Here is a 12,475-nt window from a genome sequence, read left to right on the forward strand (position 1 = left end):
TCTGCTCTTTACTCCTTTTGGAATGTCCTCCCTTGCTCCTCAGTTTAGTAAATTCCTTCTCATTTTTTTAAGATCTAGTTTAAATATTATCCTAAAGCACCTCCTTTCTTTTTTTTTTTAATTTTTTATTTTTTTATAAACATATATTTTTATCTCCAGGGGTACAGGTCTGTGAATCACCAGGTTTACACACTTTACAGCACTCACCATAGCACATACCCTCCCCAATGTCCATAATCCCACCCCCTTCTCCCAACCCCCCTCCCCCCAGCAACCCTCAGTTTGTTTTGTGAGATTAAGAGTCACTTATGGTTTGTCTCCCTCCCAATTCCATCTTGTTTCATTGATTCGTCTCCTACCCACTTAAGCCCCCATGTTGCATCACCACTTCCTCATATCAGGGAGATCATATGATAGTTGTCTTTCTCTGCTTGACTTATTTCGCTAAGCATGATACGCTCTAGTTCCATCCATGTTGTCGCAAATGGCAAGATTTCATTTCTTTTGATGGCTGCATAGTATTCCATTGTGTATATATACCACATCTTCTTGATCCATTCATCTGTTGATGGACATCTAGGTTCTTTCCATAGTTTGGCTATTGTGGACATTGCTGCTATAAACATTCGGGTGCACGTGCCCCTTTGGATCACTACGTTTGTATCTTTAGGGTAAATACCCAGTAGTGCAATTGCTGGGTCATAGGGTAGTTCTATTTTCAACATTTTGAGGAACCTCCATGCTGTTTTCCAGAGTGGCTGCACCAGCTTGCATTCCCACCAACAGTGTAGGAGGGTTCCCCTTTCTCCGCATCCTCGCCAGCATCTGTCATTTCCTGACTTGTTGATTTTAGCCGTTCTGACTGGTGTGAGGTGATATCTCATTGTGGTTTTGATTTGTATTTCCCTGATGCCGAGTGATATGGAGCACTTTTTCATGTGTCTGTTGGCCATCTGGATGTCTTCTTTGCAGAAATGTCTGTTCATGTCCTCTGCCCATTTCTTGATTGGATTATTTGTTCTTTGGGTGTTGAGTTTGCTAAGTTCTTTATAGATTCTGGACACTAGTCCTTTATCTGATATGTCGTTTGGAAATATCTTCTCCCATTCTGTCAGTTGTCTTTTGGTTTTGTTAACTGTTTCCTTTGCTGTGCAAAAGCTTTTGATCTTGATGAAATCCCAATAGTTCATTTTTGCCCTTGCTTCCCTTGTCTTTGGCGTTGTTCCTAGGAAGATGTTGCTGCGGCTGAGGTCGAAGAGGTTGCTGCCTGTGTTCTCCTCAAGGATTTTGATGGATTCCTTTCGCACATTGAGGTCCTTCATCCATTTTGAGTCTATTTTTGTGTGTGGTGTAAGGAAATGGTCCAATTTCATTTTTCTGCATGTGGCTGTCCAATTTTCCCAGCACCATTTATTGAAGAGGCTGTCTTTTTTCCATTGGACATTCTTTCCTGCTTTGTCGAAGATTAGTTGACCATAGAGTTGAGGGTCTATTTCTGGGCTCTCTATTCTGTTCCATTGATCTATGTGTCTGTTTTTGTGCCAGTACCATGCTGTCTTGATGATGACAGCTTTGTAATAGAGCTTGAAGTCTGGAATTGTGATGCCACCAACTTTGGCTTTCTTTTTCAATATCCCTTTGGCTATTCGAGGTCTTTTCTGGTTCCATATAAATTTTAGAATTATTTGTTCCATTTCTTTGAAAAAGATGGATGGTACTTTGATAGGAATTGCATTAAATGTGTAGATTGCTTTAGGTAGCATAGACATTTTCACAATATTTATTCTTCCAATCCAGGAGCATGGAACATTTTTCCATTTCTTTGTGTCTTCCTCAATTTCTTTCTTGAGTACTTTATAGTTCTCTGAGTATAGATTCTGTGCCTCTTTGGTTAGGTTTATGCCTAGGTATCTTATGGTTTTGGGTGCAATTGTAAATGGGATTGACTCCTTAATTTCTCTTTCTTCTGTCTTGTTGTTGGTGTAGAGAAATGCAACTGATTTCTGAAGCACCTCCTTTCTTAACTTTCAACCACATTTTATAATTTTTTATGGAAACAATTATTATGATAAAGGGAAATTATGAGTTTAAATGTCTGTCTTCCCTCTAGGTAAACGTTGTCCAGTAGAACTTTCTGGATGAGAGTAATGTTCTTTTGTGTTGTCCAATAAAGTATGTGTAACTATTGGGTACTTGAAATGTGGTTAGTGTGACAGAAGAATCAAATTATTTTATTTACATTAATTTGAATTTAACTTTAAAAAGCCACATGTGGCCAGTGGCTTCAAAACTGGATAACACAGTTCTACTCGCCCACCACAGATCCTGTGTAATAGTAGGTGATCGATACGTTTTTGTTGAACGGCTAAATGGATGGATGGAAACAATATAAATGTTTTACATTTACAGGCCATCTCATAATTATACATGCCTCAGAATCTAGCCTGAAAGAATAGAAGGTTTCCCAAATGTATCTTGGAGGCATCTGAAAGGGAGAGAATTCATTTCAGAGCCCAGTGAAATTGAGATATTTAATTTAATTATATAATTCAAGAAACAGGAAATGTTACCATATTACTCCCCAAAACCATACATGAAATATTTTAAAGATCACTTCTTGGCAGGATAAACCCTCTTACCAATTTATGAAAAACTTGAAACTGAGAGTTTGAATGAAAAACCTTGACCTCAGATGGGCTCTTCAACAATTACATGTTTATTTCCAGGACTGCAACCAGGAACTAGTGTGCTCTGTCTTGAGAAAGCATGGATAGAGAACTGAGTTTATCGGACAGTTGACAGTGGAGGTGGGAAGATGATTTCTAAAGGATAAGAAATGCGAGCAACAAGAATAAATGATCCCAGACTTTTCATAACACCATAAATCTTAACAAAACAAAGGTTTATTTCTTGCACATGTCACAGTCTGATGTAAGTTGAAGAGCTCTCTAAGGAGGCTCTCCTCCGAAGGTGGCTTGGGCAAGCAGGGTCCTCTCATCCTGTGACTCCCATGATTCGTTATTAACATTTGGCTTCCCCTCTCCCCATGGAAGGAGAGTCCAGTGTGTGGGAAGGGGCAACAGACACTTCATTACTTCAGCCTGGAAGGGATACCCTGCCTCTGCTCCTTTGCCCGGACCTAGTCATGGGGCCAACCTAGCAACAAGAATACAAAGAATACAAAGGAAATAACAGGGCCTTTCAGTCCTCTCTGTCACAGTGCTTTAGGCAATAGCCAAATCTACTAGAACTACCCTTAACCACCCTTTCTAAGAACTTTGAATATAGGGTGCCCGGGTGGCTCAGTTGGTCAAGCAACTGCCTTCGGCTCAGGTCATGATCCCAGAGTACCAGGATTGAGTCCCACATTGGGCTCCCAGCTCCCAGCTCCATGGGGAGTCTGCTTCTCCCTCTGACCTTCTCCCCTCTCATGCTCTCTCTCACAATCTCTCTCTCAAATAAATAAATAAAATCTTAAAAACAAAAGAATTTTGAATATACACAAAATAGTTGCCATCATTTGCTATATTAAATGCAAAATACCTATCTTTATAAAATGCAAAATACCTATCTTTATAATACTAACCCTCAGGGGAGAAACTCACATTAAGAAAGACAAGTGAGGGCGCCTGGGTGGCTCAGTGGGTTAAGCCGCTGCCTTCGGCTCAGGTCATGATTTCAGGGTCCTGGGATCGAGCCCCGCATCGAGCTCTCTGCTCAGCAGGGAGCCTGCTTCCTCCTCTCTCTCTCTCTCTCTGCCTGCCTCTCTGCCTACTTGTGATCTCTCTCTGTCAAATAAATAAAATCTTTAAAAAAAAAAAAGAAAGAAAAAACAAGTGAACAGCAAAGGAAATGACAGGTTCACATGTTCGCTGTGGGGACCATCATTCCCTACACATTTTGAAGCCATCTCTCTCAAAAAGTGCAGATTTTTTTTGTGTGTGAGACTTCTCCATCATAGGAAAAGATGGGGTATAATGATATGCTCTTTTGTTAAATAGGGGAAATGGACAAATCATCTGATCTTTGACCCGGTTGCTACTTATGAGTATCTTAAACCTCTGTTATACCTGAGTTCCACTCAATGCGCCTTCTCTTTTATAACTGAAGACAGGGAGCAAGCTCTGCCTGAGCTGCGTCACGATTTCCAGTTCCAGAGAAAACACTGCCTTGTTGAAAGCAGTTTGGCATGAGGACATTTGCAGCATTGTATTATTCCTCACAGAATTCCCCGTCATGAAATTATTCTCTGAGGGAAAGTTTTCCAGGGTGGGAAAGCAACTCAATAGAACTTTTCTTCATTTGAATACCAGAAGTCATGCTTCCTTGTTTTGTGGCTGGGATTTTATCATGAGTAAGGAAGACAGTAAGATCTTTGTCTTCAGGATTCGGATGTAATGTATTCCTGTTTACCAAAATAAATGTGCTTGCCAAGGAATCAAGACTGTGAACCAGATAAGATCTTACTGGGAATACGTCAAGAGGAATGCGTGAATCTGAGAAAAAAACGGCTACTTTAATTTCTTTTTATTTTTTTTTTTTTTTCTACTTCAACTCTTAACTGAGCCCTGACTCGACCTTTGCTAGACCTCCACCAGTCAACACCTGTGTGTACACACGACCAGAATATTAAGGAAGTTTTCTACAAATTCAAGTTACAGAAAACAGTTACACTTTCATAAGCCTGGGTTTTACAGTTTACTCTGTTAATAACATTGTCCAAACTCATCTGTGAATCTGGGAGGCCTTCTCCTCATCTCCATCCTCCAGCTGTCATTAATACTCAGCCAAACAGCCCCGCATGGAGATTTCCAAGTTTTTTGGGCTCTGACACCATTCCCCAAAATAGCCAATAGTCAGGCATTTTGCCCTGTCTATATACACATCTGCCAACATGTCTCATTTCTGGGTATAAACATTATTGTAACAAATCACTGTGACACCCCACTGTGAACTAAAATTTTGTGTCCCCTCACCAAATTTCATTTATTATTGAAGCCTAACGACTAATGTGTTGGTATTTGGAGGTGAGGCCTTTGTGACGTGGTTGGGTAGAGCCCTAGTGAATGGGATCAGTGCCCTTATAAGAAGAGACCCAAGGGACATGATCACTCTCTCTCCACCAAGTCAGACCCAGCCAGAAGATGGCCATCAGCAAACCAGGGAGAAAGTTCTTGCCAGTCCTGGACTGTGTTGGCACCCTGGTCTTAGAATTCCCTGCTTCCAGAACTGGGAAATAAATGTCTATTGTGTTAGTCACCCAGTCTATGATATTCTATTATAATAGCCCAGACGGACTAAGGAACATCCATATAATGGAAGATTATGCATCCATATAAAAATCACATTTATGGGGGCACCTGGGTGGCTCAGTCAGTTAAGTGACCTACTCTTAATTTTGGCTCAGGTCATGACCTCAGAGTGGTGAGATCAAACCCCACTCAGTGCGGAGCCCTGCTTAAGATTCTCTCCTTCTCTCTCTGCCCCTTCCTCCATGCTCTGGTGGTCTCTAAAATAATAATAATAATAATAATAATAATAATAATAATAATAAAATTTCACATTTACAAACTATATTTTATGACATTCAATTTATCTGAGAAAGCAGGGCAAATGCTGGATATTCTTTATGGTCCTAATTTTTTTTTTTTTTACAAATATGCTGTGTACCCCAACTTTCCAATTCTTCCTATCTCTTTTAAGGGTCTGTTCCTTCCATAAAAAATACTGGAAAAGCAAAGGTTCTGTCTTAGGTCACGCCAGGTGACCCTTGCGTGAGTGGAGCAGCTCGGCAGCTTCTCCCAGCTTTTCCAGACCACCTGTTCCCCACCAGACTCTACGGAATACTAGCCCCACAATTCACTCCCTCCTCTCCACAAAATAAGTGGTTGCTGTGAGGCAAGCCTCACCTTATTTGATTGCCCTATTCCTTTCTTGTCCCCAACCCTTCCACAAAAGTCTATGATAAAGGGCTCAGAAAAACTAAGGAAATTACAACATTGTAAGAAGAGCAAACCTAAAAAAATGCTCAGAGTATGGCTTTTGCCAAAGTCCAAAAAAAGCCCCCAAAGTTAATCCCAGCACAGGAATCCCTTGCAGGAATAACTCATTCTTAGCCTGCCTCCCTTGTCCTGGGATCGAGCCCCGCATCGAGCTCTCTGCTCAGCAGGGAGCCTGCTTCCTCCTCTCTCTCTCTCTCTCTGCCTGCCTCTCTGCCTACTTGTGATCTCTCTCTGTGCTTGCCAAGGAATCAAGACTGTGAACCAGATAAGATCTTACTGGGAATAAGAAGTTCGTCCTTCTTTCAAATGCCTCTTTCTCTGCTGTAAAAATTATGCATTTTGGAAAATGCCACCGCCTAAACAAAGATTCATTCCACCCTGAGATCCATTTACCAGAAACCATATATGAGAGCAAAGTCAAGGAACTCAGAGTTCTCAAACTGTGAGGCAGTGTGTAAGGCAACCAAACAACTAGTATGTTAGCTAAGGTGTTTTATACACACTGGGAGGCACTATTATTTCAGGAGTGATTATTGACTTGTTTACCAAACCCTTCTTGAGTGCCGCCAGAATTCCTAGAATTCAACTTACGCAATAAATCAAAAAATGTTGAGAACACAGATCTGGGGTGGTGTTAAGCTTCTTTGTCATTTTAATGTGCATTTTTTTTATTACTAGATTTGCTGACCTTCTATTCAGAGGGACCAAGAATAGTATAAAGAGAATCGGCTAACTTTTCGACACACTTGGTTAAATTTCTTGAGAACAATGCCCACAATTCTTTCAGTATCTGAGCAAGTGAACCAATGAAAACTCAACCTGTTCTTAGGAAAGATTATAAAAGCTAACTAGCATAAAAGCTAAAAACTAACATTCATAATAGCTAACATTCATTCCTCTAATGCAGTGTTTTATTTTAATTGCAATATAGCTGACATATAACATTATATTAGTTTCCTGTGCACAGCATGATTTGCTATATGTATTTGTAGCCTAAGCTGTTTCAATGTTAAAAATGCTTTAAACAGAATTATTTTACCTCCAAACTGTATTCTAAAATATTCTGACAATTTTTGTTTAAATTATAATTTGGAGGGGTACCTGGGTGGCTCAGTGGGTTAAGCCTCTGCCTTTTGCTCAGGTCATGATCTCAGAGTCCTGGGATGGAGGCCAGCATTGGGCTCTCTGCTCAGCAGGGAAGACTGCTTCCCCCACCCCCCCCCCCCCCGCCTGCCTATTTGTGATCTCTCTCTCTCAGTCAGATAAATAAATAAATTCTAATAAATAAATAAATAAATAAATAAATAAATCTATTGGGGCACCTGGGTGGCTCAGAGGGTTAAAGCCTCTGCCTTCGGCTCAGGTCATGATCTCAGGGTTCTGGGATGGAGCTCCACATCAAGTTCTCTGCTCAGCAGGGAGACTGCTTCCCTTCCTCTCTGCCTACCTCTCTGCCCACTGGTGGTCTCTGTCCTGTAAAATAAATAAATAAAATCTTTTTTAAAAAAAGAAAGCTTTAAAAAAAATTATAATTTGGAGGTTACCTGTGACACTCTACCTTGTTCCCCAATACAGGAACTTAAGATATACATATGCAAAAGAACTGATAGAATCAAATGTTTATTGTAACAGTCTCCAGGAACTGGAGTTATGATTTTTTTTGTTGTTGTTGTTAAACTATTTTGTACTTCCCAATTGTTTTGCAATGAAAATTCATTATCTTTGTAATCAGAAAAAAATCCAAATATATTATTAAATGTTTTGGCCACTGATAAATGACCAGCAACTTACATAAAAGCAGGTGCCTTTATATTTCATTAACAAAGAAATACCAAATGTATAATAACACTACTAACTTTTTAAAGTCTGCTGGTTCATAAAATTGAAAGAAAAAAGAGCCCAAAATTTATAAGTTGGTGCTGTAACTGATAATTCTCCAGTATCATTAAATTCTGGGGTTGCATCTCCAACCAGGCCAGAGTAATGGAGTTTGGAATTATCCCTCCACCACAAGCAAGTAGACAACTGGAGGAAACATAGGAAAAATGAATTTTGGATATTGGACAACAGGTAGTATGCTTATGATCCTTGAGAAAATGGGAGGGAAATGAGGTAAGCCCTCCACTTGCCCAACCGTTCCACCTAGGGACAATATCCAAGCTGTGGGACGGATGAGGGCATGCAAACTAGCCTGAGGAGAGGGAGTTTGGAGTTCTGGAAGGCTGAGGAGGCTGAATTTATGGGTAGTAATTCCTGAAAGGATAATAATGCAAGAAAGAATTCCAGAAATTTGAATAAGGATCCCTTTTAATATTTCACTAAAAACCAGTCTGCACATGGTACGGTGAAATCCTACAACATTAAAAGAATGACCTCTAGAGAAAGAAAACCAAAAATTCACTGGATCCTAGAAAGATCCAGGAACTGTTCAAATCCCCACTACTCCAGGTAGAGGGGCAACACAGGGCCTTTGCAAGAGACTCTAGAAGGTCCAGGCTTAAGAGTGGGGGTAAATTAACTTTACAATATAGGTTATTCTAGACCCTCCCTGGAAGATGAATCCAGAAATAATTTAACTGCATAATGAAAACAAACAAAAACAAAACACACACACACAAAAACACATACACACACAAACTGTTCTTTAAAGACATACGACAAAAGCCAAAGCACAATGATCTAAAATATACAATGTCCAGAATTCAACCAAGCATTGCTAGGTCTGTGAAGAAGAAGGAAAACATGACTCCTAACCAGAAGAAAAGTTACTCAACATAAAATGATGCAGACATGCTGGAGACGGTGGAGCAAGAGGACAGACAAGGCCATGGAAAAGTTATTATAAATATGCTTCACATTCTCAATGATATTTAAAAAAACAACATAATGAGATCAGAAATGCAAAATATAAAAAACAAATGAACATCTAGAAATTGGAAAATACAATAGCTGAAATGAAAACTTGGTTGTAGGTACTTTGGCCATAAGCATCTTTGCCATAGACATTACTACAAGACTTTTCATCACATAACCAGTTGGCCATAAGGCAATTTTGCAGTAAAAGATAAACATTAACTGGTTGACAGTTTGCATATTATTAAGTAAAAGAAGCCAATCTGAGAAGACTACCTACTACTGTATGATTCCAACTATATGGCATTCTAGAAATTGTGAAATTATGGAGAAGAGTAGAAAGACCAGCGATTGCCAGGATTTGGAGTCAGGGGATGAGCAGGTGGAGCACAAAGAATTTTTAGGGCGGTGAAAACACTCCATGGGATACTATAGTTAATATATACCAAATGTTACATTTTTTAAAAGAACAGGAACAAATATTATTATACATTTGTCCAAACCCATAGAATGTGCAACACCAAGGGTGAGCCCTAACATAAACTATGAACCTGCATAATAATGTTGTATCCATGTGGGTACATCAGTTGTAACAAATGTACCACTCTGCCAGAGGATGTTAATAATTTTGTGGTGGGGAGACCATGAGAATTCTCTGCACCTTCCTCTCGATTTTTTTTTTTTTTTTTAATGAGCAAAAGATTTGAGCAGGAACTTCACAAAGGAGTATGTAGAAATACTCATTAGAGCACATTTAAAAATTTTTAACCAATCTCATTTGTCATCAGGGAAATATACATCAAAATCAACATGAAATCTCACTTCACATACACTAAAATAACTAACAGTTAAACAGACTGAAAATAATAAGTGTTGGCAAGAATGGGAAGCATCTGGAACTCTCATAGGCTGCCAGCGGAAATATAAAATAGTACTGTTACTTTGGAAAAGAGTTTGACAGCTTCTTTAAAAGTTAAATTTTCCTCTTACCATTTGGCCCGTGAATTCTACTTCGAGGTATTTACTCAAGAAAAATAGCAACATATGCCCCCCAAAAGAGCTATACAAACTGCTCAGAGCTGATTTTTTTCATAATAGCCAAATACTGGGAAAACCCCAAATGTCCATCAATGGCTAAACAAATTGTGCTCCATCCATACAATGGAATATCATGGAGCCATGAAAAACAAACTACCAATGCATGAGGCAACATGAGTGATTGGGGTTGGGTAAGACCGTCCTAAGTCTTAACCTCACCCCTGCTTATTTACCTACGAAGCCTTCAGCTACTGTGTTCCCATGAGAATAGTTCCCTTTATAAGAAAATGTTATGTGGGAAGACTTGTGAGTGGGATGGTCCCCAAATTCTCATCAGAGTTTCTAACACTTTGCTGCTGGATAGAAGCCAGTTCTCATGTCCTTGATGGTTTTATTTACTTGAGTTCTTTTTTTGGTTTTGGTTTTGGGGGTCTTTCGAGGGATGGGACAGCATTTTTAACTCAAAATTTGATTTTCTTTTTGTTTTTCTTTTTTTAAGATTTTATTTATTCATTTTACAGAGGCAGCAAGGAAGGGAATATAAACTGGAGGAGTGGGGGAGGAAGAAACAGGTCTCCCGCTGAGCAGGGAGCCCGATGCTGGGCTCAGTCCCAGGACTCTGAGATCACAACCTAAGCCGAAGGCAGATGCTTAATGAATGAGCAACCCAGACGCCCTGAAACTTGATTTTCTATATCATAACTAGGGACTTAATATACATTGTTTCTCCAATAGTATGAACTTTACTTCAAAATAGCTTTTCACTTCATTGCTAGGCTTGGTGCTTCCAGTAATTGATAACCGTGTATCACCTTCAATTATAAGAATTATTTCTTTTTCTTTTAATTCATTCATTTAGTTTCTAAATGAAATGACACACTCTTAGCAGTCAAATCTGAATAATGCTGAGGGTTTTTTTTTTTTTTTCTCCTTTCTTGGTGAAGGGTTGGGGAGAGGTGAGTGGATGGTGGTAGTTTGCTCTTAAAAATAAGGTTTGGGAGGCAATGGGGTGGCTCAGGTGTTGAGCACCTGCCTTTGGCACAGGTCATGATCTCTAGGTCCTGGGATTGAACCCCACATCGGGTTTCCAGCTCAGTGGGGAGCCTGGTTCTCCCTCTCCCTCTGCCTACCCCCCTGCTTGTGCTGTCTCTCTCTCTCTCTCAAATGAATAAATAAAATCTTTAAAAAAAAAAATAATAAGGTCTGGGAGGCTCTCCTGGGTGGCTCAGTCAGTTGGGCATCCAGCTGTTGATGTTGGTTCTGGTCATGATTTGGGTCCTGGGATCCAGCTCTGTGCTCATCAGGGAGTCTGCCTGAGGACTCTCTCTCTCCCTGTCCCTCTGCCCCTCCCCCTTCTTATTCTCTCTCACTCTCTCTCTCTCACTCAAAAATAAATAAAACTTTTTAAAAAAATAATAAAGTTTAGGCCCCTGGGTGGCTCAGTCATTTAAGTATCTGACTTCTGATTTTGGCTCAGGTCATGATCTTGGGGTTGTGAGATAGAGCCCTGCCTTAGGCTCTGCGCTGGGCGTGGAGCCTGCTTAAGATTCTCCCTCTGCCTCTGCCCCTCTACCACCCTGAACTCTAAAAACTAAAATTAAAAAGGAAAAAATAAGGTTTGTTTTTTTCCATTTATATGTGATACTTGCTTATTGTAGAATATTGTTGTATTTTCCTCTTTCCCCTCATTTTAGAAGCATTCTTTCCTGCAAATCTCCCATCAAAAGTGATTCAGGAGGGACTAACTCCATGCAAGCATTTCCCCCCACTCCTCCAGTACTAGCAACAGAAATGGGCGTGTGCTTCTTAGAACGAGGGGCCATGTGACCTAACAAGGGTAATCACACACTGCAGGGCTTTTTGTTTTTGCCTTAACTGAAATAAGTTGGCACACAATGTTTCATTGGTTTGGGATGTCAGGCGTAGTGATTCTGTAACACTCCATTATTCTATGGTCACTACAAGTTCAGCTCCCATCTGTCACCATACAACAGTACTACAATACCATCGACTCTATTCCCTACGCTGTGCCTTTCCTCCCACAATTTATTCATTCCATAACTGGAAGGCTCTCCCTCCTGTTCCCTTTCCCTCATTTTGCCCATCACCCCTTCCCTCTGGCAACCACCAGTTTGTGCTCAGGAGAGTATGACATACAGACATCAGAAGAGTCTTCCATTCTGGAATACAGAGCTATGAGAATGACAGAAGACAACATCTTTTTCAGCCATCGTCTCTGGTCTCACAGAAGAAGCCATCTGTATCAAGGAAAAACATTACTGACACACTGAAAGCCACAGGGAAGAGATGAAATGAGAGGACAATTAGACTCATCACCATGTCATTGGGGCCCCTGGATCCAGGCTGAAGCGTGCTCTACCCCTGGGATTTTTGGTTACGCAACTGATAAATGTTTATTTTTGCTCCTACTGGCTGGTGTTGGACTTCTGTTACTTGTAACAGAGAGTCAACAATAAAACAGAAAAGTATAAAAGGGGAAAAGAGGTACTGTTAATTCCACCATCAAAAAACTACTGGATTTTTGTAGTATTTTTGTGCATTTTGATGCCAATCATTTTCTC

This window comes from Mustela erminea, chromosome 1, assembly GCF_009829155.1.
Source record: "Mustela erminea isolate mMusErm1 chromosome 1, mMusErm1.Pri, whole genome shotgun sequence".
Taxonomy (NCBI): Eukaryota; Metazoa; Chordata; class Mammalia; order Carnivora; family Mustelidae; genus Mustela; species Mustela erminea.